Below are 25322 nucleotides of genomic sequence, written 5' to 3' on the forward strand. Positions count from 1 at the left end.
CCCCTTTCAGAGGTGTCCCTGTCTCTCTCTGTCTCTCTCTGTCTCTCTCTCCCTTCCTCTCATTCCCTCATGTCGAGTGAATGGTTTGAGCTGGCCTGCATGGGCCATGGACACTGAGAAGGCGGAGGTAAGGCGTGGGCCTCTCGGTGACATCTTCCTTTCCTGCACTCTTAGAACTGCCTACTTCCCGGGCCTTGATTCGTGAGTATGCTGATGTGCTCTCGGCTACCTGCTCGAGAAGCTCTGTGAATGTGGAAGGTGCCTCTCAAAATGACACAGACATCCCCATTCGACCAGATCTATTGTGCTCCTTCTACCCGCTACCCCCTGCCAGCCGTGGGCAAGGAGACCCGGTTGGAAGTGGGCGGGGAGCAGATCCGTCTGTCCCAGCAACGGGGCGCTCTTGCCGGTCCGCAGGCTGTCACCGGGAAATGTCCAGCTGAATTTGTTTTTGCTGATTGATGGGCGCCACCTGGTGGCCGCTTAAGAAAAAAAGAAGAAAAGAGAGAAAAAAAGGGCGGGGCGTGGAGAGTAGGGGAGTCGGAACAACTGGGGACAGAGAGAGACGTTATACTTTGGGCTCCGTGCGGTACGTATTCAGATGATGTTTCGGGGTGTGTTCAGATGGTGTGTGTTCAGGTGATGGTTCAGGATGTGTTGGTACGATGCTGCATTGTGTGTTCGATACTAGGCAAACCGGCCAGGGCTTCGTTCTTTCTTGTATGTGCCCGGACTGGTGATCGGATCCACCACCTCGGGAGATGGGGGGATGCTCCATTTAACTCAGCAGACTGGCTGAGCCACGCCCGGGCCGGCCGGGGGCGTCTAAGTTTTCCAAGGCGGCCGTGCCAGAGATCCCGGTCCAGGTGGACGGCCTGTGATGCGAAGGAGCCGGTCCCTCGATCTCGACCGACCCAAGACCGCCGGCTTCGCCGTTTCCACCAGGGGCGCCCTTCTCTTCTCCTCCCCTCCTCGCTGCTGTTTGAACAGCCTGGGGAGGACGGCCGCCGAGCGTCTCTCCCTCCCGAGAGGTGGAAGGAAGGTTCCCCCCTCTCCCTTTCCTTCCCCCTTCTCTCCCGCGTGCTTCTGTGAGGAGGAGAGGTTTTAACCGCTTGTTCTCAAGAGGAGGCCCGCGAAGCTCTGTTTCGCTTTCCTGCCTCCGTCTCCCTATTCTTCCCGCCGGGACGCTTTCCTAGCCTCTCCCTGTCCTGTAACACAGAGACGGACGCCTCTTACACTTGGATGGGGTCGTGAGACACAGAAGCGTGAGAGAGACGGAGGGATCTCAGAGGGAAGGCGGCCGGGGTCGAGTTTCCGGTCCGTGGCCTGTGTGGCTCCCGGGCCTTGCGAGTAGGCCTCGGAAAGACCTCCTCCTTGCGTCGGAAAGGATAGACTTGGGGTGGGGTGTGGAGGGGAGGAGAACCCCGAAGAAAAAGAGAAAGAAAAAGGCGGCGGGGGGGGGGGGGGGGGTAGATGGGGACAGAAAGAGGCTTTGTGCTTTGGGCGGTGACCGCTCGATGCTAGATGACGCCGGAGGCGGGTCTGCAGGCGGATGGCGTCTCCTCGAGCTGCACGCTGGAGAAGCCTGCGTGGGTTTTGCGGGCGCGGGCGCGCTTGTTCTCGGAGTTCCACGCAAAGAGTCTTGTTTCTTTAATTTTATTTCCTTCTACTTTATTTTTATCATAAGAGAACATTTATTTCGTGGATCACAGAGGTAGAAGAAGTCATTCCCGGAAGGCACGGGTTTAGGAAACAAGTTATAAAGGCCAAGAAAGGGCCCTTGGGGCTTGGGAGTGAGGAAGCTAATGCTAAGGTGCCTGGGGGGAGCGGGGGGGGGGGGGGGGGGGGGGGGCCAGAGGCTGCTTCCAGGAGGGAGAGAGCTGGGTCCTCCGTCCTAATGGTTTTCTCTTAGGACAAGGCTCAGGGAAAGATCTCCTTATCATAGTCAGCAGCTTTCCAGGTGTGTCCCTTCAGGGTTATGGTCTCCTCGGACCGGTTGGTTGGCCTGAGGGCGGGGAGAGGCCACCGTTCAATGCGGCTGGCCTGAGGTCGGCTGTGGCTGGTTTTGTTGCTTTTCTGACCCTGGAGCTGAAACGGGGCTGAGGCCTAGACGTCCTCTCTAGGGAGGAACAGGTCATGGGGTCCAAACCGCCAGAGGGCAATCTGCTGGGGGAGGAAAGGCTGCCCTGGGGCGGGGTCCCACCCTCCAATTGTCTGTTGCTAGGCCCCTGGCGCTTTCCGCTCGCTCCCGTGACCTCCAGTACCTGGCCCCACGCCCTCGCTGTCTCCCTGCCTATCACATCCCCCCTCGAGGATCCTGGCTCTGAATGCTTTCAGAGAAAAGGGGCGCAGCTACTTTATTTTACTTTAAAGCCTGCCTAGTTTTCTTAACCTATGTCTCCCCGATAAATTAAATTTCCAAGAAAGAGAGAGAGAGGAAGAAAGAAAGGAAGGAAGGAAGGAAGGAAGGAAGGAAGGAAGGAAGGAAGGAAGGAAGGAGGAAGGAGGGAGGGAGGGAGGAAGGGGGAAGGAAGGAAGGAAGGAAGGAAGGAAGGAAGGAGGGAAGGAGGGAAGGAGGGAAGGAGGGAAGGAGGGAGGGAAGGAGGGAAGGAGGGAAGGAAGGAGGGAAGGAGGGAAGGAAGGAAGAAGGAAGGAAGGAAGGAAGGAAGGAAGGAAGGAAGGAAGGAAGGAAGGAAGGAAGGGGGAAGGAAGGAAGGAAGGAAGGAAGGAAGGAAGGAAGGAAGGAAGGAAGGAAGGAAGGAGGGAAGGAGGGAAGGAAGGAAGGAGGGAAGGAAGGAAGGAAGCCACAGAAAGATCAAGGGGCGATTCCTCCCTTGTTGTCCCCTGAACACTGGCCTGGCTTTGGTGGTGGAGTCCCCGGCCGCAACAATGTTTCTAGGTCCTCCCAGGAGGCCAGGGACAGGCTCATGCCGCTCCGGGACGTCTTGGCCCCGCGCCCACCGCCTGCCGGCGACTCCGTGGGATTCTTTCACGCAGGAGTCTCTCCCGCCGGTCCCCTGTTCCGGCCGCCACCCGAAAAAGATTTTCCAAGTCCCCCTTCCGCTATGGCGGCCGCGCGGCGCTGTGCCTGCCGGGAGCTCTGAGGCGGAGGCCCCGCCGCCCGCCGCCCGCCGCCCGCCGCCCGCCGAGGGCCACGGGCCGAGGGCCGGGAGACACGATCCGAGGTGGGCCGTGGGCCGGTTGGAGATCGGTCCTCCGGGCCGGCGGCAGGCCCGCCACCCGGAAACGTCTCGCTGACCTTGTTCTCGGCGGTTGTCGGGCGCCACCTGGCGGCCGCTTTTATATCGTTCCTTCTGCGCAAAGTGGCGAGGGAGGGGATGGGGCCCTGCTGCCCGCCCGCCTGAGGCCTGCTTCCAGCTGACTGCTGGCTCCTCCTGGGACTCGGTTTGTTCTGGAAAGCTGTTTTTGCTACCGAGGGGCGACTTGCTGGGAGGCCCCGAGCTAAACTCCCCCGTCTCCGTGTTTCTTAAAGGGCCGGTGTCAGAGCTCCTTCAGATCCTTTGATGTTTTGACTGGTGGACCGGCCCGGCCCGCATCCTCTCCTCCGGTCCTGCCAGGCTTTCTGCAGAAATGATCCCTCCTCCACACGAGGAGTTCTTTCCCTCTGTCCAAAAAGAAGGAGCAGATGGGCAGAGGGACCAAATCTCAAGGCAAAAAACAAGGCAGGTAAAGGCAAAGTCGGGCTGATCCCAGGAGGGAGGACCTTGGGTTCTCCGTCCTAATGGTTCTATCTTAGGGACATCCAGGGAAAGATCTCATTATAAAATTCAGCTCCTTTCAAAGTGTTTCTTCTCAGTTAGACTCAGATTGCGGTTTCAAAGCACGGTCATATGAGATACAGAGTTTATCTTATGGTGAGACTCAGGGTTACACCAGGGTCATGTTAGGAGACTCTGGGTTAGACTCAGACTCGGGGCTAAAAACAGCTCATGTTAGAAGAAGACTCAGGGTTACATCCAGTGTCATGTCAGATGGAGACTCTCGGTTATATTCAGACCCTTCATCTACACATTGTCATGTTTTGCTCTGACTCAGGATTACATGCAGGGTTATGTTAGTTGAAGACTGAGGGTTAGACTGAGACCTAAAACAGGGTCCTGTTAGACTGTGACTCCAGGTTAAATGCAGGGTCATGTTAAATGCAGTGTTAGAATTAGAGTTAGAATCAAGTTTAGACTCAGACTCAGGGATATATGCAGGATTGCATTAGATCCAGACTGAGTATAACACACAGGGACATGTTAGATGGAGACTCAGCGTTAGACTAAGAATTAGAGTCAAGGTTACACGCATGATCCGGTTAAAGGCAGTCTCAGGGTTAGGCTCAGACTCAGGGTTACGTGGAGGGTCATGTTAGTTGAAGACTCAGGCATATACACTGGGTCATTTTATTTTATTTATGTATTTTAAAAATATATGTTTATTGATTTCAGAGAGAGGAGAGGGAGAGAGAGATAGAAACATCAATGATGAGAGAGTCATTGATCAGCTGCCTCCTGTACATCCCCGATTGGGGATCGAGTCCGCAACCCGGGCAGGTGTCCTGACCGGGAATCGAACCCCGATCACCTGGATCCTAGGTCGACACTCAACTGCTGAGCCACGCCTCTCTGGGCACACACTGGGTCATTTTAGAAGCAGGGTTAGACATAGGGTTAGAATCAGTTTTAGGCTGAAAATCAGGATAATGGTAGATGCAGGGCTAGATTAAGGGTTATACAAACACTCATTTACACAGGGTCATCTTAGGTGCAGGGTTATACTTAGAGTAAGACTCAGAGTTACTGGCAGGCTCATGTTAGATACAGACTCAGGGATAGACACACACTCAGGATCACATGCAGGGTCACAGTCTATGGAACTTATGGTTGCTCACAGGTTCATATTAAGTGTGAGGGTTAGACTTAGGGTTTAAATCAAGGTTAGACTCAGACTCAGGGTTACACGTAGGGTCATAGTAGATATGGGGTTAGACCTAGGGTTAGACATAGACTCAGGGTTACATGCAGGGTCATGTTATATGCCGGGTTAGACTTAGGATTAGAATCAGGGTTAGACTCAGACTCATGGTTACACAGAGGGCCATGGTAGAAGCAGGGACAAATTTAGGGTAAGACTCAGGACTACTTGCAGGGTCATGTTAGATGAAGACTCAAGGTGGAATTCAAGGATAGACTAAGACTCAGGATAACACACAGGGTCAGCTTATACTCAGACTGTGGGTTACACAGAATGTCATGTTAGATGCAGGGTTAGACTTAGGTTTAGAATGTGAGTTACATTCACACTCGGGGTTATAAGCAGGGTCATGTTAGATCCAGTATTAGACTTAGTGTGAGATTCAGACTCATGGTTACATACGAGGTCACATTAGTTGATGACTCAGTGTTCCATGAAGGGTCATGTTAAAAGCAGGGTTAAACTTAGGATAAGACCCAGTGTTCCATGCAGGGTCATGTTAGATGCGTACTCAAGGTTGCATTCAGGATCATGTTAGATGCAGGGTTAGACCTAGTGATAGATTCAGGGTGACACCCAAATTCATGTTAGATGTAGGGTTAGACTTAGGGTTGGACTCAAGGTTCAAAGCAGACTCAGGGTTACATGCAGGGTCATGTTAGACTCTGATTCAGAGTTACACATAATGTCGTATTAGATGCAGTGTTAGACTTAGCATTAGAGTCAGGGTTAAACTTAGACTTAGAGATACACAGGGTCCTGTTAAATGCAGGGTTAGACTTAGGGTTAGACTGAGGTTTACACGCAGGGTCATGTTAGACCCTGACTCAGGGTTACACGAAAGGTCAATTTAGATGTAGAGTAAGACTTCTGGTAATACTAGAGTTACACTCAATGTCATGATGAACTCATTTTTAATATTACACACAATGTCATGTTAGGTGAAGACTCATGGTGAGACTAAGACTTAGAGTTACACGCAGGGTCATGTTATATAGGACTCAGGGTTATACTCAGACTCAAGTGTACACTCAGGATAATATTAGATGCAGGTTAAACTTAGCGTAAGACTCAGGGTTACATGCATAGTCATGTTAGGTGAAGATTCAGTGTGAGACTCAGACTCAGGTTTATAGAAAGGGTCATCTTAGGTGCAGACTCCATGTTACATGCTGGGTCGGGTTAGATGTACACTTATGGTTAGACAGGGTTAGATTCAAACTCAGGGTTACAGTCACGGTAATGTTAGGCTCTGACACAGGGTTACGTGCAGGGTTATATAAGATGCAGGTTGAAACTTAGGTTTAGAATCAGAGTTAGATACAGGGTAACATGGAGCGTCATATTATATGCAGGGTTAGACTAAGCGGTGGACTCAGGGTTAGATGCAGACTCAGGGTCATGTTAGATGAAGATTCAGGGCTACACGAAGGGTTGTGTTAGACATAGACTCAGGGTTATACTCAGGGTAACACGCAGTGTCATATTACATGCCATGTTAGACTAAGTGTTGGAGTCAGGGTTAGAATCAGACTCAGGGTTGCACGCAGGGTCATGTTAGATGAAGACTCAGGTTGTGACTCAGACTGAGGTTAACAGAAGGTCATCTCATATACAGACTCAGTGTTACATGTAGGGTCGGGTTAGACAGACACATATGGTTAGACTCAAAGTTAGATTCAGACTCAGGGTTACATGCAGGGTCATGTTAGATGATGACTGAGGGGTACATGCAGGGTCGTATTAGATACAGGGTTAGACTTAGGGTAAGACTCAAGGTTACATGCACAGTCATGTTAGATGAAGACTCAGGGTTAGATGCAGACTCAGGATTACATGAAGATTCATGTTAGATGCAGGGTTAGACTGTTGGACTTAGGGTTAGAAGCAGACTCAAGGTTACCTGCAGGCTTTGGTAAGATGCGGACTCACGGTTACACGCAGGGTCATGTTAGATGAAGACCCAGGGTTACATGCAGGGTCATTTAGATGCATGGTTAGACTTTGGTTTAGAATCAGGTTTACACTCAAACTCAACATTACATGAATGTCATGTCAGATCCAGGGTTAGACTTAGGTTTAGACTCAGACTCAGGGTTACATGCAGAATTGCATTAGACCCACACTCAGGGTTACACAGGGGTATGTTAGATGAAGACTCAGGGTAATAGTAGAAATTGGACTCAGACTCAAGGTTACACGGGTGGTCGAGTTAGAGGTTTACTCAGGGTTAGACTCAGGGTTAGGCCTAGACTCAGGGTTACACACGAGGTCATGTTAGATGTAGGATTAGACTTAGGGTTAGAATCAGTGTTCTGAGCAGGTTCATGCTAGATGATGGTCCGTGGTTACACGCAGGGTCATGTTAGATGAAGATTTAGACTTAGGGAGAGTTTCAGGGTCACACAGTGGTCCATGTTAGGCGCAGTGTTAGATTTTCTGTAAGACTCAGGCTCACACACAGGATCATTAGGTGAAGACTAAGGTTTACACGCAGGGGCATATTAGATACATGGTTAGACTTTGATTTAGAATCAGGGTTTCACTCAAACCCAGGGTTACATAGAGTGTCATGTTAGATCCAGGGTTAGACTTAGGTTTACACTCAGACTCAGGGTTAAACGCAGGGTCTTGTTAGATGAGAACTCAGGGTTATACTCAGACTCAGGTTTACATGAAGGTTCATATTAGATGCAGGGTTAGACTTAGGGTAAGTCTCAGGGTTACGCGCAGAGTCATGTTAGATGAAGGCTCAGTGTTACAAGCAGGGTCATGTTAGACGCAGGTTTAAATTAAGGTTTGCAGGAGCCCGCCGGCAGAGTTGAACGGTCCTGAGGAAGGGGTGAGGATGGAGAAAAGACAGACACAAAAAAGATGGGATCGGGAGGACTGCAGCTCGTGACTGCTGCAGCCCTGAGTTTATTTTCCAAGCTCAATATATACAGGCCCTGTTGATTGTGCTGAATAGCACCCCTCCCCACATTCCTTCAAGGCCGTTTGGATGCTCTTTCAGAGTAAACACTCTGCCACCTGCATGAGCTCAGACCTTGGTAACTATCTTTATCTCGGCTTCTATGGGGAACTTTTGGGGAGGATTGAGTCCTTGGCTTGGTATGTGGCTTGACTGCCCCTTAACCCTTCAGGCTGGGGCCAGCTTCCTAATAAGCCTTTCTAGAATTTATGGCCACAAGCTAAATTAGTATCACCTGCGTGCCTCAAGGTCTGGGTCAGGGAGCAGGAGAGCACCTCTGCAGCTCACCCAGGCAGCTCCTCCATGCCTGGGGCCACAGCAGCTCCCCACAAAGGTTTAAACTCAGGGTTACACCCAGGGTCATGTAAGACCCTGACTCACGCAGAGTCATGTTAATTGTAGGGTACGACTTCTGGTAAGACTCAGGGTTACACTCAATGTCATGTTAGATTCCGTTTTAATTTACACACAGTGTCATGTTAGATGAAGACTGAAGGTTACATCCAGGATCATATTAGATGCAGGGTTAGACTTAGCGTTAGACTCAGGGCTAGACTCAGACTAAGGTTACTTGCAAGGTCATGTTAGATGAAGACTCAAGGTTACACTCAGGGTCATGTTAGATACAGGAGTAGACAGGGTAACACCCAGGGTTACACACAAGGTCATGCTAGATGAAGACTCATGGTTAGACTAAGTTTCAGGTTCATGTTAAATATAGGGTTAGACTTAGGGTAAGACTCAGGGTTACACAGAGGGTTATGTTTGGTGAAAACTAAGGGTTACATACAGGTCATATTAGATGCAGGGTTAGACTTACGTTTAGAACCAAGGTTAGACTCAGACTCAGATTTACATGGAGTGTCATGTTAGATACAGGGTTAGATTTAGGGTTAGACTCAGACCTAGGGTTACTCACAGGGTCATGTTAGATGAAGAATCAGGGTAAGACTCAGAGCTAATGTACGGTCTTATAAGACTGTGACTCAGGTTTACACTCCTGGTCACTCTGGATGCAGGGTTAGACTTAGGTTTACCCCCACAGTCATTTTAGATGAACACTCAAGGGTTGACTCAGACTCAGGGTTACATGTAGGGTCATGTTAGATGAACACGTAGGGTGAGACTCAGAGACTCAGGATTACAGAAAGGGTCATCTTATTTGCAGACTCCATGTTACATGCTGGGTTGGGTTACACACACACTTATGGTTAAACTCAAGGTTAGATTCAGACTCAGGGTTACACTCAGGGTCATGTCAGACTCTGAAGCAGGGTTACAAGCCAGGTCCTGTTAGACGCAGGGTTAGACTTAGGGATGGACTCATGGTTACAGCCAGGTTCATGTTAGACGCAGGGTTAGACTTAGTGTTGGACTCAGGTTTAGAAGCTGACTCAGGGTGACACACAGGCTTGGATTAGATGCACAGTGAGGGTTACCTGCTGGCTCATGTTAGATGAAGACTCAGGACAAGACTCAGACTCAGGTTTACAGAAAGGATCATCTTAGATGCAGACTCAGGGTTACTTGCACGTTCAGATTAGACTCAGACTCAGGGTTACACACATGGTTCTATTAGATACAGGGTTAGACTTGGGTTTAGAATGAGGGTTTGACTCAGACCCAGGGTCATGTCAGATGCAGGGTTAGGCTCAGGGTTAGACTCACACTCAGAGTTACACACAGGTTTGCATTAGTCCCAGACACAGGGTTACACACAGGGACATGTTAGATGAAGACTCAGGGTTAGACTAACGATTAGACTCAGACTCAGGGTTCCATGCATGATGGGTTAGTGGCAGACTCATGGCTAGACTCAGGATTTTACTCAGACTCCCTGTTACAGGCAGCGTCATGTTCGATGGAACTCAGGGTTAAACACAGTGTCATGTTGGATGCAGTGTTAGACTTGGGGTTAGACTCAGATTCAGGGTTACACTCATGGTCATATTAGATGCTGGGTTAAATTTAGGGTTAGAGTCAGGATTAGACTCAGGTTTACACTCATGGTGGTGTTAGATGCAGACTCAGAATTACATGCAGGGTCAAGTTAGATGCACATTCACGGTTAGACTTGGGTTAGACTCAGACTCAGTGTTCAAAAAGTTTGCATTAGACCCAGACTCAGGGTTACACAGTGGGACATGTTAGATTAAGACTCAAATTTAGGCTAAGGATTAGACTCAGGCTCAGATTTACATGCATGATTGGGTTAGAGGCACACTCAGGGTCTGACTTAGGGTTAGACTCAGACTCAGTGTTACACACAGGGTCATGTTAGGCTAAGGCTCAGGGCCATACTCTGGGTCATGTTAGATTCAGACTCTGAGTTCCATGCAGGGTCACATTACGTGCAGGGTCAGACTTCGGGTTAGAATCAAGGTTAGACTCAGACTCAGGGTTACACATAGGCTTGTGTTAGATGCAGGGTAAGATTTTGAGTATGACTCAGGGTTACACAAAATGTCATGTTAGACTCAGACTTAGGGTTACACACATAGTCATGTTAAATGCAGATTCAGTTTTACAGTTATGGTCATATATGAAATGTAAACTCAGGGCTAGACTTAGAGATCAACTCAGACTCAGGATTACACGAAGAGTCATGTTAGATGCAGATTCAGGCTTACAAGCTGTGTAATTTTAGATGCAAACTCATTGTTACATGAAGGATTGGGTTAGACACACACTTATGGTTATACACAGGGGTGAACTCAGACTCAGGGTTATAAGGAGGGCCATGTTAGTTAAAGACTCAAGGTTACTTGCAAGGTTATGTTAGCCGCAATATTAGATTTATGTTTAGACTCACGGTTACACTCACGGTAGTGTTAGATAGGAGGTTAGACTTAGGTTTAGACTCAGGGTTACATGCAGGATCATGTTAGACCAAACTCTGGTTTAGACTTAGGGTTAGACTCAGACTCTTGGTTACACGCAGAGTCATGTTAGACAGAAACTTAGGGTTACACTGAGGGTCGTGTTAAATGCAGACACAAGTTTAAACATAGGGTTTGTCTGAGACTCAGGGTTATACATAGGCTTATGTTTGATGCACGCTGAGGGTTAGACTTAGGACTGGGCTCAGGTTCATGGTTATATACAGGGTCATGTTAGAATCAGACTCAGGGTTACAAGCAGAATTATGTTAGATGTAGATTAAGGTTTATAAGCATGGTTATGTGAGATGTAAACTCTCATGGTTAGACTTAGGGTTAGACTCAGTATAACTTGCAAGGTCATGTTTTGCAAAGTCTCAGGGTTAGATTTAGGGTTAGACTTCAACTAAGGGTTAAACATAGCATCATGTTGGACTCAGACTCAGGGTTACAGAAAGGGAAATGCTACATGCAAACTCAGTGTTACATGCTGGGTTGGGTTAGATGCACACTTATGGTTATACTCAAGGTTGAATTTATACTCAGGGTTACATGCGAGGTCATTTTTAATGAACACTCAGAATTACACACAAGATCATGTTAGATGCATGGTTAGATTTAGGTTTACACTCACAGTTACATGCAGGGTTATGTTAGGTACAAAGTTAGACTCAGGTTTAGACTCAGGGATACACCAAAAGTCATGTTAGACTCAGTATAGTGTTACACTCAAGGTCATGTTAGATAAAGAGTCAGGGTTAGACTCAGGCTTAGGGTTACACCAGTGTCATGTTAGCCAAAGACTCATGGTTACATGTAGGGTTATATTAGATGCAGTTTTAGACTTAGGGTTATAATCAGGATTAGACTCAGCTCAGTGTTACATGCAGGGTTGGATTAGATGGAGACTCAGGGTCAAACACAGGGTCATATTAGATGCAAGGTTTGTCTTAGTGTTAAACCCATACTCAAGCTTACATGCAGAATCATGTTAGATAAAGACTCATGGTTACATGAAGGGTCATATTCAAAGCAGGGTTAGACTTAGGGTTCTAATCAGGGTTAAACTCAATTCAATGTTACATGCAGTGTTGGGTTAGACGGAGACTCGGGGTTACACACAGGGTCATACTGGATAAACGGTTAACCTTACTATTAAACTCAGGCTCAGGGTTCCATGCACAGTCATGTGAGATGCAAACCCAGGGTTACACCAAGGGTGATGTTAGAAGCAGACTTAGGGTTAGACTCACATTCAGGGTTATAGGCAGTGTCATGTTAGATGCAAACTCAAAGTTAGACTTAGAGTTAGACTCAGTCTGAGAGTTATACTCAGGGTCATGTTTGTCACAGACTCAGGGTTAGACTTAGGGATAGACTCAGACTCAAGGTTACACACAGAGTCATGTTAGACACAGATTCAGGTTTACAAGTGGAGTTATGTTAGTTGTAGACTTGGGTTTAGACTCAGGGTTAGACTCAGACTCAGGGTTACAAACAGGGTCATGTTACATGCAGGTTTTGGGAAGATCTGTTTCTAATGAGCTGTTATGTTGATAAGTTAATGTATGTAAATAATTTACACTAATACTTTGAATATAGGACATATTCAAAAGTTTCAGTCATTGTCATGTTCATTATAGTTAAAGAGTCTGAACCTTTTATAAGACACTGTGGATTTGTCATGTTTGAAGATACTACTTACACTCTAGTGCATTTGACATTGTCACTGTGCCTATGACATAACATTTAACACTTATGTAGCGACAGTTTAGTGTAGAATTTTAATGGTACATATTTTATGTATTGTTTACAAAAGTGAGAAACTTATAGTGATTTACAGTCTATATTATGGAAAAGTAATATAAACCAATATTATGGACATACAACTCGCTTTATAATATATGTGGATATTAGGGAATATTTATTTCAACTGAATTGATTTTACGTCTCTTCTCTTTCTCATTCTGTGTGAGCATAAGAATTGGCACCATTTCTGCCTGGTGAAATGTGTTTTGATTTTAGGGATGTCTGACGTTTAAGGATGTGGCCATAGAATTTTCTCAGGGGCGGAGGGAGTGGGAATACCTGATCCCAGCTCAGAGATCTTTTTATGGGCATGTGGTTTTGGAGAACTGCAAGAACCTGCTCTTCCTAGGTAAGGATAACTTTCCTCCAGAAGTCGAGGTCTGGCCCTGGGTGTCTTTTTCCATCTGTGATCTGTAATCCCACAGTTCCCCTGCTACTGCTTGCTCAGGGTCCTCTCAGAGCTCTGGGATTGTGAGGGGAAATGGCTAAGTGTCTGTAGTTTTGTGTTTTGCTTGGTCATTTGGCTGCTAGACCGCAGCTGCCACACTTCTATGTACCATCTCTGCCCCGTCTCTGGGCTCCTCTGCAGTATGTGCTGACCAGTCCCCTGATACTGAGTTCACTGAAGCCGCAGTGGCTGTTTGTGGCACTTGTCTCTTTCCTTCTTTGCTCCTCCCCTGTTCTTCCAGATATACCCACCTTCAGATGTTCCACGCAAGGGTTTTGATAGGAGCACTTAAAATGTCCAAAGATTGAGCACCTAAATTAATCTGAAATACAATTATGTCACTTATAAATTATAGAACACATATACTTATGTGAGCAGGGATTTAAGTTTCTTTTTCCCTTAGCTTTATTTCTCCTAGGCCTTTACGCCCAAACACTCCCCTTGATTCCAGACAAAGCAATTAAGGAGGTGACACAGCTGTGGACAATGTATCCTTGAACAGACATGGTCAGGCCGGCCCAACCAGGAGTCAAGATATCATCTTATTGAGACATCGCCAGATGACCAAGAACAATAGCTGACGCCTGTGGATCTCCGGGGCTGCACAGTAGCTGCATTCTGTTCCCAGCCTCAGTTGACCCCACTTCCCTATATAACCCTATCCCTCAGGTCATTCCTTAAGACAGGTTTTGGATGCTCATATGCTCACTGTCTTCTTGGTTGGCCGGCCTTCTCAATAAACGCCTTATATGATTCAACCCTGCCTCTGTTGAAGTGGATACTGTGACAGGCAGCCCGAGCCCCACCGGGGTTTCCCAGTAACCTACTTTGGTGACCCAGAGGGAACCCTCCTCTGAGCCCTAAGGTAAGCCCCTTCGGGGAGTGCCAAAGGGCTCTGGGTGGTTGCCTGGACTTGGGAGACTTTGTGTAAGCGCCTGAGAAAACTCCCTAGCAGCTGCCAATTTATTTAACTCAGCCCTACCCCTAGCCCTAACCCTTTTCTTAAGCACTTACAAACTCCCAGTCGCCTTCACTGTTGGTTGAATCTGCCTTCTGTTTGTGCACTTGTTCTGATCTAATCTGTAAGACCCGGGCATTACAAGCCAGGAGTGGCATATTTAAGGTAACTTCTGTTTCTGTTGTCTGTGGGTGCTGTGTAACTCAAAAAGCATGGGAAATACACTGGCAACCCCCCGACAGCCCGCTGGACAGCGTTCTGGCTGATTGGTTGACTGATGCTTCTGTTACATCTGTTGTCTGTTGTCCCCTATCTGGGGTGAGCTTGGCCAGCTCCTGGTTGCAAGCAGCCTCTCACAGTCCTTGCCTGGTCTCCGCACCCAAGCCTGATCAGCTTAGGGCTGAGGCATAGCCCTGTGTGGCGCAGGGCATTCGGCCTGGTGTTCTGTCTGGCTGTGCACGGTAAACCGCAAGTGGTTGTCTGTCTGTTGTGTGCATTTGTAAATATTGCATATTAAGGTAGTCCTGCCTGTATAACTTTGCCTGTAATCTTGCTTGAAATGTATTTAAAGATGGGAGCATATCCCACTGTGCTGGGCTCCCCAGAGGCTTGTGGTGAGCTGAACCAGGGGGAGCAGGGGATCGCAGGAACTTGCTGCCCTGCTCTCCTCTTAAGGCATCAGTGGCCTGAACTGCTTAACTAGTGAGAGTTTTGCCTGTCTGTCAGCAATGTGACTTTGGTTGTAGATGTTCTTTGCTTGCTTTGGTCTTTTTGGGGCCTTGGTCTGCCCTTCACCATTTGTGGACACTGGGAATCCTGTCTGCTGTTTGGGCTTTGCGCCGCTTAGATGGAAGGTCTTTTGCTGCGCTGGGTTAGTGTGAGATAAAGACTCTAAGGCTCCTGTCCCAGCCCCACCAGGCTGTCTCTGCTCCTGCAGATAGAGGCTGTCAGAGAACAGTGGGGGAAAGTTTCCTGGAGGCCACAGCTGACTCTGTACCTCCTCCTTAGATAAAAGCCCCCAGAAGATGGCCTTTAAACCCCCTCCTCAAGGCCCAGAGGAAAACTGAATCTGTGTCCCAGGACCAGGCCAGTTTTTCCTGCTTCTCATGTTTGGGCACCCCAGGAGGCTGCCAGAAACCCAGTATGACAGCCTGAGGAGAGCAGGGGGGAGAAGGGAAACAACAGACCCCAGGCAGTAACATCTGAGGGAGCTGTGGGGGGCATGGACACAGGGTGGGGGTGGGCAGGGGCAGATCAGGGCAGGGAGGGCTAACAAAGCTCTATGCTTTGAGCTGAATGGCTCAGTGCTAAGCCTTAAACATTTCCTCCTGGCACCTCCTCAGTCCCCTTTGCTGGAGGTATCCACTGCCCCATCTGTGGATGTTGGGGTGCCCCAGGCTCACCTCCTCGGGTGCTCTCTCCCCCCACACTTGGTGCTGTCCCCACACATAGCTCCTCCCCCAGCTCCAGCTGCTTCTACAGCAGACTCAGGACCAGGATGTCTTGTGGGCAAGTCTCACGTGTCACGTCCAAAGCAGAGTCCTCCATCCACTCCTGAAACCTCAGTCTTTCCGTCTCAGTAACTGGCCCCTCTGTTCTTCCTGACACTCAGACCAAAACCCCGGCATAACAAATCCCACACCCATCCTCCATCCACTTTTACACTATACTTGAAGCCCACCACTCCTCAGCCCCTCCTGCCACCTGCCACTGGTCTGAGCCACATCACCATAGTCTGGATTATTGTCAGTAGCTCCCACCACCCCTGCTGTCCTCCCACCTGCCCAGGCTTGTTCCCCACCCAGCAGCCAAGAGGATGACAGTCTTCTCTCGTCACATTTGTACTGAGATCCAGAGTCTTCACTGGACTCTGGATGCCGGTAGGCAGTGGCCCTGTGGGCCTTCCTTCCTCACTGCCTGCCCAGATACCCTGGCTCTGGCTTTCCTCATGCACCCCCACCTCAGGGCCTCTGCATGCCTGGTCAGCTAGAAGGCTTTTCCTTCAGGCATGTGCAGGCCTGGTCCTCGCTTCATTCACACTTTGGTCACATCTTTCTTTTCTTTCTTTCTTTTTTTATTTATTAAATATATCTTTATTGATTTCAGAGAGAGGAAAGGAGAGGGAGAGAGAGAGAGATAGAAACATCCATGATGAGAGAGTCATTGATCGAGCCCGCAACCCAGGCATGTGCCCTGACCGGGTATCGAACCCCGATCGCCTGGATCCTAGGTCGATGCGCAACCGCTGAGCCACGCCCGGCCGGGCACATCTTACTTTCTTACCTATGATCTGTCCCCCTGCAAGACCCAAAGGTCCCAGGACACAGGACATCATTGACTCCTGCTTCCCCGCACCTGGAGGATGACTAGCACGTAGCAGGTGTTCAGTAGCATGAGTGATGAATAACAGGTGGTGGCCAGAGCCTCCGAGTAAAGACTTGGCCAGCCTCAACCTTGGGATCCTGTGTCCCCAGGAGCCATGGGAGTCCTGAACCCCACCCTCTGTCCAGACAGATCTCTGCTCCTGGCCCCTGCCGCTGTCCAGGTACACAGATCATCCGCTGCTTACTCAGAAATCAGATTTTTGTACATGAAACCCTGATTGCCCTCCTCGCAGCCCCTTTTCCTTCCATTCAAATTTCTTTTCTACCAAAGTGGCTCAGGTATTCACCAGGTCCCTTCGGCAGCGCTGCTGTGCTGAGGGGTGGTGGCGATGGGGGTGGGAGGCAGCTGTGCCAAAGGGCTGGGGTTAGACAGGCCCCAGTTCCGGCCGGTTCCCTGCGCGGGCACCGCTTCCCCAGGGCAGCGGGTCCTCCTGCTCACCGGCTGGGCGGCACCAGCCAGGAGGGGCGCCAATGGGCAGCAGCAGAGCCCCGCCGCCGGGCCTCCGGGGGACAGTGTTGGGAGGAGCAGAGTCCGCCGCCCGCCGCACGCGGTCTACGCGAGGCTCGGAAGCCGCAGGCGGGCTTCAGCGGGGCGCCGGCCGCGGGGCGGGGCGGTCGCCGTGGAGACCGGCCAGCGGCCCTGATTGGCTGAGCCGCCTCTGGCCCCGTCGGCGGAGCAGAGGCCCGGAGGGGCCCTCGGGGGACGGGCGTCGGGGGAAGTCGGCCGCCCGCCGCCTGCCGTCGCGGTGCCTGCGCGCAGTGCGCCCCCTGCCGCCTGGCGCGGAGCCTGCGCCCGAGGCCGGACGCGGCACGTTTGCCGCGAAGCAGCGGCTCCTGGCGGACCTGGGGCGCTCACCCCAGGGCGCAGCCTGCCCCCCAGGCTTCCCGGGCGCCCCGAGGCCGGACGCGGCACGTTTGCCGCGAAGCAGCGGCTCCCGGAGGACCTGGGGGGCTCACCCCAGGGCGCAGCCTGCCCCCCAGGCTTCCCGGGCGCCCCCCGAGACCGGACGCGACACGTTTGCCGCGAAGCAGCGGCTCCTGGCGGACCTGGGGCGCTCACCCCAGGGCGCAGCCTGCCCCCCAGGCTTCCCGGGCGCCCCGAGGCCGGACGCGGCACGTTTGCCGCGAAGCAGCGGCTCCTGGAGGACCTGGGGGGCTCACCCCAGGGCGCAGCCTGCCCCCCAGGCTTCCCGGGCGCCCCCCGAGGCCGGACGCGGCACGTTTGCCGCGAAGCAGCGGCTCCTGGAGGACCTGGGGGGCTCACCCGAGGGCGCAGCCTGCCCCCCAGGCTTCCCGCCCCGAGACCACCCGCGGGCGCGGCTCTGCTGCGTTGGGGGCTGGGCGCGGACGTTCCCACGAGGCGGCCGCCGTGTTCCACGCTGCGAATTCCTCCCACCCGGCGCGACCTCACCTGCGGAGTCTCCAGGCTCCTAGGCGCCTGCATCCAGCCCCGACTCCCCCGTGCCGGGGACACTGCTTCTGTCTCATTTCACCGCCAACGAACTTACAACGAGCAAAAACAACTTTCCTGCCTCCTCATGTTGCTCATTTCCTCACCTTTCTTACCAAGCCTTAACTACTGTCCCGTTTTAGATAACTACAGTAATGTAATCATTATTGCACGATAGCTGATTTACCTGCTAGCTCGTGAGAATCAACTCAAATATTATGACAGTAATAGAACCGAGTAAACTGAGGGAGAAATAACACGCATAGGTAAATACCATTTATATCCACAAAGTAAGTCAAAGTTACCATTTTAAAAAATACCCAATAGCAACAACACAAGTAAAGTTGTTATGTCGGAGAATCAGATCCCCTATGCGGAGGAAAGACAATCACTCCACAGCTGATAATGTAACAGCAAAGGGCCTTTTATTCCAGCTAGCTGGGGTTCGGTCGTATCCAACGCAGTGGAATTCTGACTCGAACCCTGATCTAAATTTACAACAAGCTTATATAGGGCTCCAGTGAGCAAGCAATCATTGTCCTTACAAGGGCTATAAATTCTTTAGGAAGGGTGGGCTCAACCACAGGCGCCTGAAGCTGGAGTGCACCTGGTATTCGTCAAACCCACCGATTTAACTTAATTCCTGGAACTGCCTCCACCCTCTGCAGTTTACTGAGTCACTCACGGACGCCTTTTGTCCTGCCCGGGGGCCTGGGGGCCTGCCTCTGTCTTGGTGGGTCCTCACATTGCCCCCTTTTCTTTTTCCTCATAATGAGGAATCGGCCTCATTCGTATGAGAGGGGAGGGAGTGGTACCATTAACTGGATGGTATTAACCCTGTCTTTGACAAAAGATATGAGTTTGTTAAAAATGCAAGGACCCACAGTAAGTAATAGGAGCAGGATTATTAATGGTCCTGCTAAGGTTGAGATAAGGGTGGTTAGCCAGGGGGATTTATTGAACCGAGACTCAAACCTGCTCTCCTGGGCTTCCCGTTCCTGTTTTCTCTTTTCAAGCCCCTCTCTCACCTTGGCCGTTGACTCTTTCACTACGCCGGTGTGGTCGGCGTAGAAGCAGCAGTCCTCCCCTAATGCCGCACATAGGCCCCCTTGTTGGAGAAATACTAGGTCGAGGGCCCGCCGATGCTGTAAAACCACCTCGGATAGGGAGTTCAGAGACGCGGTAAGGTGGGAGATGGATTTCTCTATTCTGTCTATATCTTCATCTCCGGCGGCCCTTAGGGAGCTTAGTCCCTGATGGTGAGTGGCGTGAGACGCAATGCCCGTTCCGGCTCCTGCCAGCCCTAACCCGAATAGGGTGGCTATGGTGACGGCCGTAACTGGTTCGCGGCGCCTCCTTGGAGAGGCAGGGGGTCGGGGCCCCCAGTGAGAGAACATTTCTTCTTCTGGGTGGTACAGTACTTTGGGGAGTACCCCAACCATTACGCAACACTCACTACTGGCATCAAAAACATTCTTGCTTAAACATGGGGTCAGCCCTGTTCTAGAACAAATCCACCATCCCCCAGTCGATGGTATGGTCCATTTAGCTGTCAGGGTGGCATTGGTTGAGCTACATAACTCTTGCTTAGCTGAGGGTACAGTTCCTACACACATTCCTCGTCCAGACACCTCCTGGAGGGTTAATCCAACCCTCCTGTCCCCCCAGTTACACTCGGTAGGAGACGCGTCCTCTGAGGTGGTGAATGTAGAATTTATACCAACAGCTTCATAGAAAGGGGGTCGGATTGTAGCGGAAAAGACTCAGGCCATACACCGGAGGAGGCGAAGGGAGACCTTTATTCACGCATGCGGTCCCAGAGGAGGCATCTCCAAATTCTGGGCCCCGAACAAAGGGCTTGGGTCAGCTTTATAGGGTCGGAGGTCGGGCCTGCTTGTGGCGTGAAAATAGTGGGCGGGGTTCCAGAGGTCAGATAAGGTCACATGTACATTCAGGCGGGGAATCTGAGACCTGAAACGGGGAATCCTCCTAAAATGGCTGGGGGTCCTGCCTCAGGATATCATGGCAAAGCCAGCAGGAGGTGGTTACAGTTGGGCTGGAGGTATTCAGAGCGGCATAAGCGGTAGTTAGGAGCTCCCAAAGGGGCTCGTTCCTTTCTCCCGGGGGGGGGGGGGGGGGGGGGGGGAGTAAACTTAGACTCGCCTGTAGCCGTGGCTCTATGTGTCTGAGGCTTGGGTGAGGGAGTTCTGGGGACAGTTTTGCTTCTATTATGGGGAGGTTTTAGGACTAGATTTGGTCCTACTGCTTGCCTTCTCAGAGGGAGATCTTCCCTTTTAATGAGTAGTAACCCTCCCCTGTCTCTTCCGTTCTCCCAATACCGGAAACCCCATGTCTTTCCTGTGGCCCATTCAGGGTCACTGGGGTTGGTGACATTTAGGAACAAGTACTGACAGGTGACCCTTTGGCCAAATGGGTTCCGGTAAACATTAATAGGAGTGCACCCATGCGGGCCCCATCCCACCTGGAGGAATTTACCTCTATTCCCTGGAGTCCAAGCTGTAGCTAAGGTTACACAGTCCCAATAAGCACAGTAGTATTCTCCGGGAGCATTGCAATATGTCCTTCCTGGATTACTGCTGGGGCATAGATGGTAGGCTATTTGATTGAGGCAAGGTTCAATCGGCGCTAGGTCGCATGGGTATGCTGTAAAAGCAGGGCCCCCGCAGCTGTTATTGCCTGTATTACCTTCGTGTCTTCCCATCGGGGGTATGAGGACTGGGGTTTGTAGCCCCCCAGTCTGTGAGCAGTGTTGGCAAAGTCAATAGTCCTCAGCCTGTTGTTTTATACATTCTTTCTGCTTATCTTTTTTTTTAATATATCTTTATTGATTTCAGAGAGAGGAAAGAAGAGGGAGAGAGATAGAAACATCAATGATGAGGGTCATTGATTGGCTGCAGCCCGCAACCCAGGCATGTGCCCTGACCGGGAATCGAACCCTGATCGCCTGGATCCTACGTCGACGCTTAACCACTGAGCCACGCCTGGCCGGGCTCTTTCTGCTTATCTTAAGCTTCAGTGGGTCCTCTTGATGGGGCTCAACTCTCCAGCTGGTTTGGGCGTCCTCCTGTTCCCGGGCGCTGGCCTTCCTGACGTGGGAGTGGTGGATCCAGGGACCTATACCGTCAACCTTGAGGGCAGTGGGGGTCACAAGAAGCACAACATAAGGCCCTTTCCAGCGAGGTTCTAGGGTTTTTGTCTGATGTCTCTGCACCCATACCCAGTCTCCGGGCTCAATCCCATGTTTTGGGTCGGGAGTCGGCTCCGAACCCCTATGTGCCGCAGCGACGGCAGGCCAGATCTCCTTCTGGATAGCTTGTAATGCCTCGATGGCCTCTGTAAGCTCGGCGGATCCTGGCAGAACCTCCCCCTTGGGTTCTGGTCCGGTGGGGTACACCGGGGGGGGCTACGATAAAGGATTTCAAATGGCATTAGGTTAAGCACATATGCGGTATTTCTTTTTTCTTTTTTTTAAATATATTTTTATTGATTTCACAGAGAGGAAAGGAGAGGGGGAGAGAGAAACATCAATGATGAGAGAGTCATTGATTGGCTGCAGCCCACAACTCGGGCATGTGCCCTGACCGGGAATCGAACCCCGATCGCCTGGATCATAGGTCAATGCTCAACCGCTGAGCCATGCCCAGCCGGGCATATGGGGTGTTTCTAACCCGGAACAGGGCATAAGGTAGGAGCGTGACCCAGTCCCCGCCAGTTTCTATTACCAATTTAGATAAAGTCTCCTTGATTGATCTATTCATCCTTTCTACTTGCCCGGAACTTTGGGGATTATATTCACAATGTAGTTTCCAATCAGTCCCCAAGACCCGGGACAGACCCTGCATGATTTTGCTGACAAAAGCAGGGCCGTTGTCTGAACCTATCTTCTCAGACATCCCGCATCGTGGGACGATATCTTCTAAAATTTTCTTTGTTACTACGGAGGCAGTTTCTCTCTTTGTGGGGAGTGCCTCAGCCCACCCGGAAAAGGTGCCAACTAGTACTAGTAGATATTTACATCCGTACCTTCCGGGCCTTACCTCTGTGAAGTCTATCTCCCAGCCTCCCCCCGGCTTCCACCCTCTCCCCCTCCTACCTGAATGTTGATGGGTTACTTTTCTAGACTTCATGACCTGGCAGGCACGACACTGGTCGATCATTCCTCTGAGAGTCCTTCTTTGATGGTGAAGCCGGAGCTTGGCGGTCTCTGAGAGGTAGCCCACTTTCTTTTCTCCTAGGTGTGTAGTCTGGTGCAGATGGAGGATTAGGTGGCTTCCCAGGTCCTCTGGCAGCAGCAGTTTCCCTTCAGGGTCTCGATACCGAGGTCCGACCCAGCCTCGGCGCCTGCCTTCTGAGTGACCCACTGGGTAGCGTCCTTGGAATACAAGGGGGTGGGGGGCGGCTTACCCGTGCCTGGTGGTGGGAGCCGCAGACTCAGAATGGAAGTTGGACCGCGTCTCGCCGCCTCGCGGGCCGCAGCATCGGCCGCCCCGTTTCCTGCTGCCTCCGGAGCTCCTCCCTTCTGAGGGCCGGGGACACGCACGATGGCAACGGCTTTCGGTTTCTGTACCGCCGATAGCAGCCGTAAAATGTCCCCCTTGTTTTTAATCTCTTTCCTTCAGCAGTGAGGAAACCGCGCTCCCGATAGATTGCCCCGTGGAGATGCGCAGTCCCAAAGGCGTGTCGGCTGTGTGTGAACAGTGAGGCTCCGTCCCTCCGCCCGCCCGAGGGCTTCGGCAGGGCTATCAGTTCCGCTCGCGGGCGATGTGCCGCTCGGTAGCCCTGGGCCCAGACTACTTTCCCTTTCTGATCTCCCACTGCCGCTCCGCGTGTCGCTCCCCTCGCTCTGCGTGGCTGCTCCCGTCTGCATACCAAGTCAGGTCAGGATTGTTTAACGGCCGGTCCCGTAAGTCTCTTCGAACCGCCGTCACCTCGGCCAGGATTTCTGAGCAGTCGTGTAGCAGGGCTTCCAGGTCAGGCACAGGGAGTAGGGTGGCGGGGTTCAGGGCAGCCGGGGCCTCAGACGTGACCCGGGGCGCATCTAATAGGAGGCCTTGGTAGTGAGTCAGCCGGGCGCTGGATAGCCACTTACCGGGGGGTTGCCTTAATATTCCCTCTATTGCATGGGGGGTGGTGATTGCTAGTTGCTGTCCGAAGGTTACTTTGTCAGCGTCATTTACTAGTGTCGCCGTGGCAGCTATGATCCGTAAGCACGGAGGCCATCCTGCCGCGACGGGGTCCAATTTCTTTGACAAGTAAGCAACCGACTTTCGCCAGGGTCCCAGAGTCTGGAGCAATACTCCCTTAGCTACCCCCTTTCTTTCATCTACAAATAGCTAGAACAGCTTGGTCGGATCAGGTGGCGTTAAGGCCGGCGCTTCCAGTAGGGCCCTAGTCACTGTCGTCCCTGGCCACAAGTACCCGAGTGGCCTCTCTGGGCTTAAACTCTGTGCCCCTTGCCTGGCCCTCCGCGGGATGGGCACTCTGACTTCCAGTGTCCTTTTTTCTTGCAGAAGGCACATTGATCTCTCCCTAGTCTGGACTGTCGTAGGCCTTGGCCAGCCTGCCGGGGTTTCTCCTGCTTAATCTTTTCCGGTCCCTCCCTGGCACCTGCAAAAAATATCTTGGCTAGTTCTTTCTGGTGTCTTCAATTTTCCTTAACTTGAAATTCCCTATCCTCTTGTCTAATTTTCCCCATTCTCTCCTGATCTTCCCTCCTGAGCCTATCTGCTCATTCTTCTGGTGTCTCCTGGTTGTTATACACTTTCTCTGCTACTTTTTAAGTCTTGCACTGACTGTTCTCTGAGCCCCTCTATCTTTTGTAACTTCTTCCTAATGTCAGGGGCTGCTTGGTTCACAAAAGCTAAGACTACCGCGGCCTTGGATTCTGCGGCTAAGGGGTCCATAGGAGTATATTGCCTGAAGGCCTCATAGAGTCTCTTGAGAAAAGCTCCCGGAGTCTCATTGGCTTCCTGCCTGACTGCATTTACCTTTGCCAAATTAGTGGGCTTTCGAGCCGCAGCACGGAGACCGGCCATTAGAACCTGGCAGTACACTCGAAGACGCTCCCTACCTTGATCTTGGTCGAAATCCCAAGTGGGACGGTCCAGGGGAAATCCTTCATTAATGAGGTTAGGCTGAGTGGTGGGCCACCTGTCAACGCCCGGGACTAGCTTCCGAGCCTCCACCAGGATCCTTTCTCTCTCTTCGGTTGTGAAAAGAACCTTCAAAAGCTGTTGACAGTCATCCCAAGTGGGATTATGAGTAAAAATGACAGAATCTAAGAGATCAATGAATTCCTTGGGGTTCTCAGAGAAAGGCGCATTCTGGGATTTCCAATTGTAGAGGTGACTGGAGGAGAAAGGCCAGTATTGGTAGGCTCACTGGCCGTTAGCCCCTACAGGACCAATGGCTCGGAGAGGGAGAGCAACTGTAGAGGAAGGGCCCTCTCCCTCTCCTGGGTCTTCTTGGCGCCGTGGTCTCCGCAGTCATTCGGCAATGCTGTCCCCCTGGGGCCCTGAACTGGAGACTACAGCTTCTGGTCCTGCCGGTGGAGGAGCATAAGCGGGGGAGGACCTCCTCTATATCTAGATCTATGAGGGAAGCAAAGATGCCGTCATCGGAGAGAATAGGTTTAGGAGGAGCTGATGGCGCTGGCGCCAGGCCGTGGGAGTCCATAGGCTGAGTCTTCGCGGTCACTGCCAGCACCTGGGCTCCTGTTGGTTCGGGAGGCAAAAAAGGTTTTAACCAGGAAGAGGGGCTTTCAACCATCACCTGCCATATGAGAATATATGGGAATTGGTCAGGATGTCCGTGGGGTCCACCTCGGTTTACAATTTCCCGGACCTTCTTAATTGTGAGGAGATAGAATGTCCCCTCGGGTGGCCACCCTACCCCAAACGTCGGCCATTCTACCGAACAGAAGGTCTGCAGTTTTCTCTTATGGACTTCCATGCCATAATTTCGTCCTCGGGACCTAAACTCGGAAAAATGGTCAACAAAGACAGAGAGTGGGGTGGACTGGGTCTGTCCCATAGCCAGGTCCCAGACGAAGGGTCCAGAGATACCTAAACAGAGCAAACTTGTAACAAAGGCGACAACAAAAATTTGACACGACGTAGACAACAGTGAACAGAAAACAAAATGCCAGCGGGTTCCCGTAATTTCTCTCTCCGACCCACGCTTACTGAATGGCGCCCACCGTTCTCTAGTGGGTTCTGGAGCCTCGGGGACGTCTCCCCAGCTCCCCCGGCGGCCTTCCGCGCGTCCGCACAGGCACACTGCCAGGATTTACGGGACCATCCTAGGCTCCCTTGCCTAGGGTCAGACGGATCGCTCTATCGATCCACTCGGGCCTCTTGACCCCTAAGAGTCGCCCCCGAGTAACCGCGGCTCCCTATAGAGTATGTCCCTACAGAGTATATC

At 51.3% G+C, this 25322-nt stretch overlaps 1 long non-coding RNA gene across 1 annotated transcript in view; it reads left to right on the forward strand.

Annotated features, from left to right (window-relative positions):
* Window positions 1–521: 521 nt before the first annotated feature.
* Window positions 522–25322, forward strand: part of LOC308549037 — a 33315-nt gene continuing 8514 nt past the window's right edge. Inside the window, exon 1 of the long non-coding RNA XR_013997702.1 lies at window positions 522–589. This is a non-coding gene — a long non-coding RNA (uncharacterized lncRNA). The remainder of the gene's footprint in view (window positions 590–25322) is intronic.

The sequence above is a fragment of the Miniopterus schreibersii genome (assembly GCF_964146895.1).
Source record: "Miniopterus schreibersii genome assembly, chromosome: 19".
Lineage (NCBI taxonomy): Eukaryota > Metazoa > Chordata > Mammalia > Chiroptera > Miniopteridae > Miniopterus > Miniopterus schreibersii.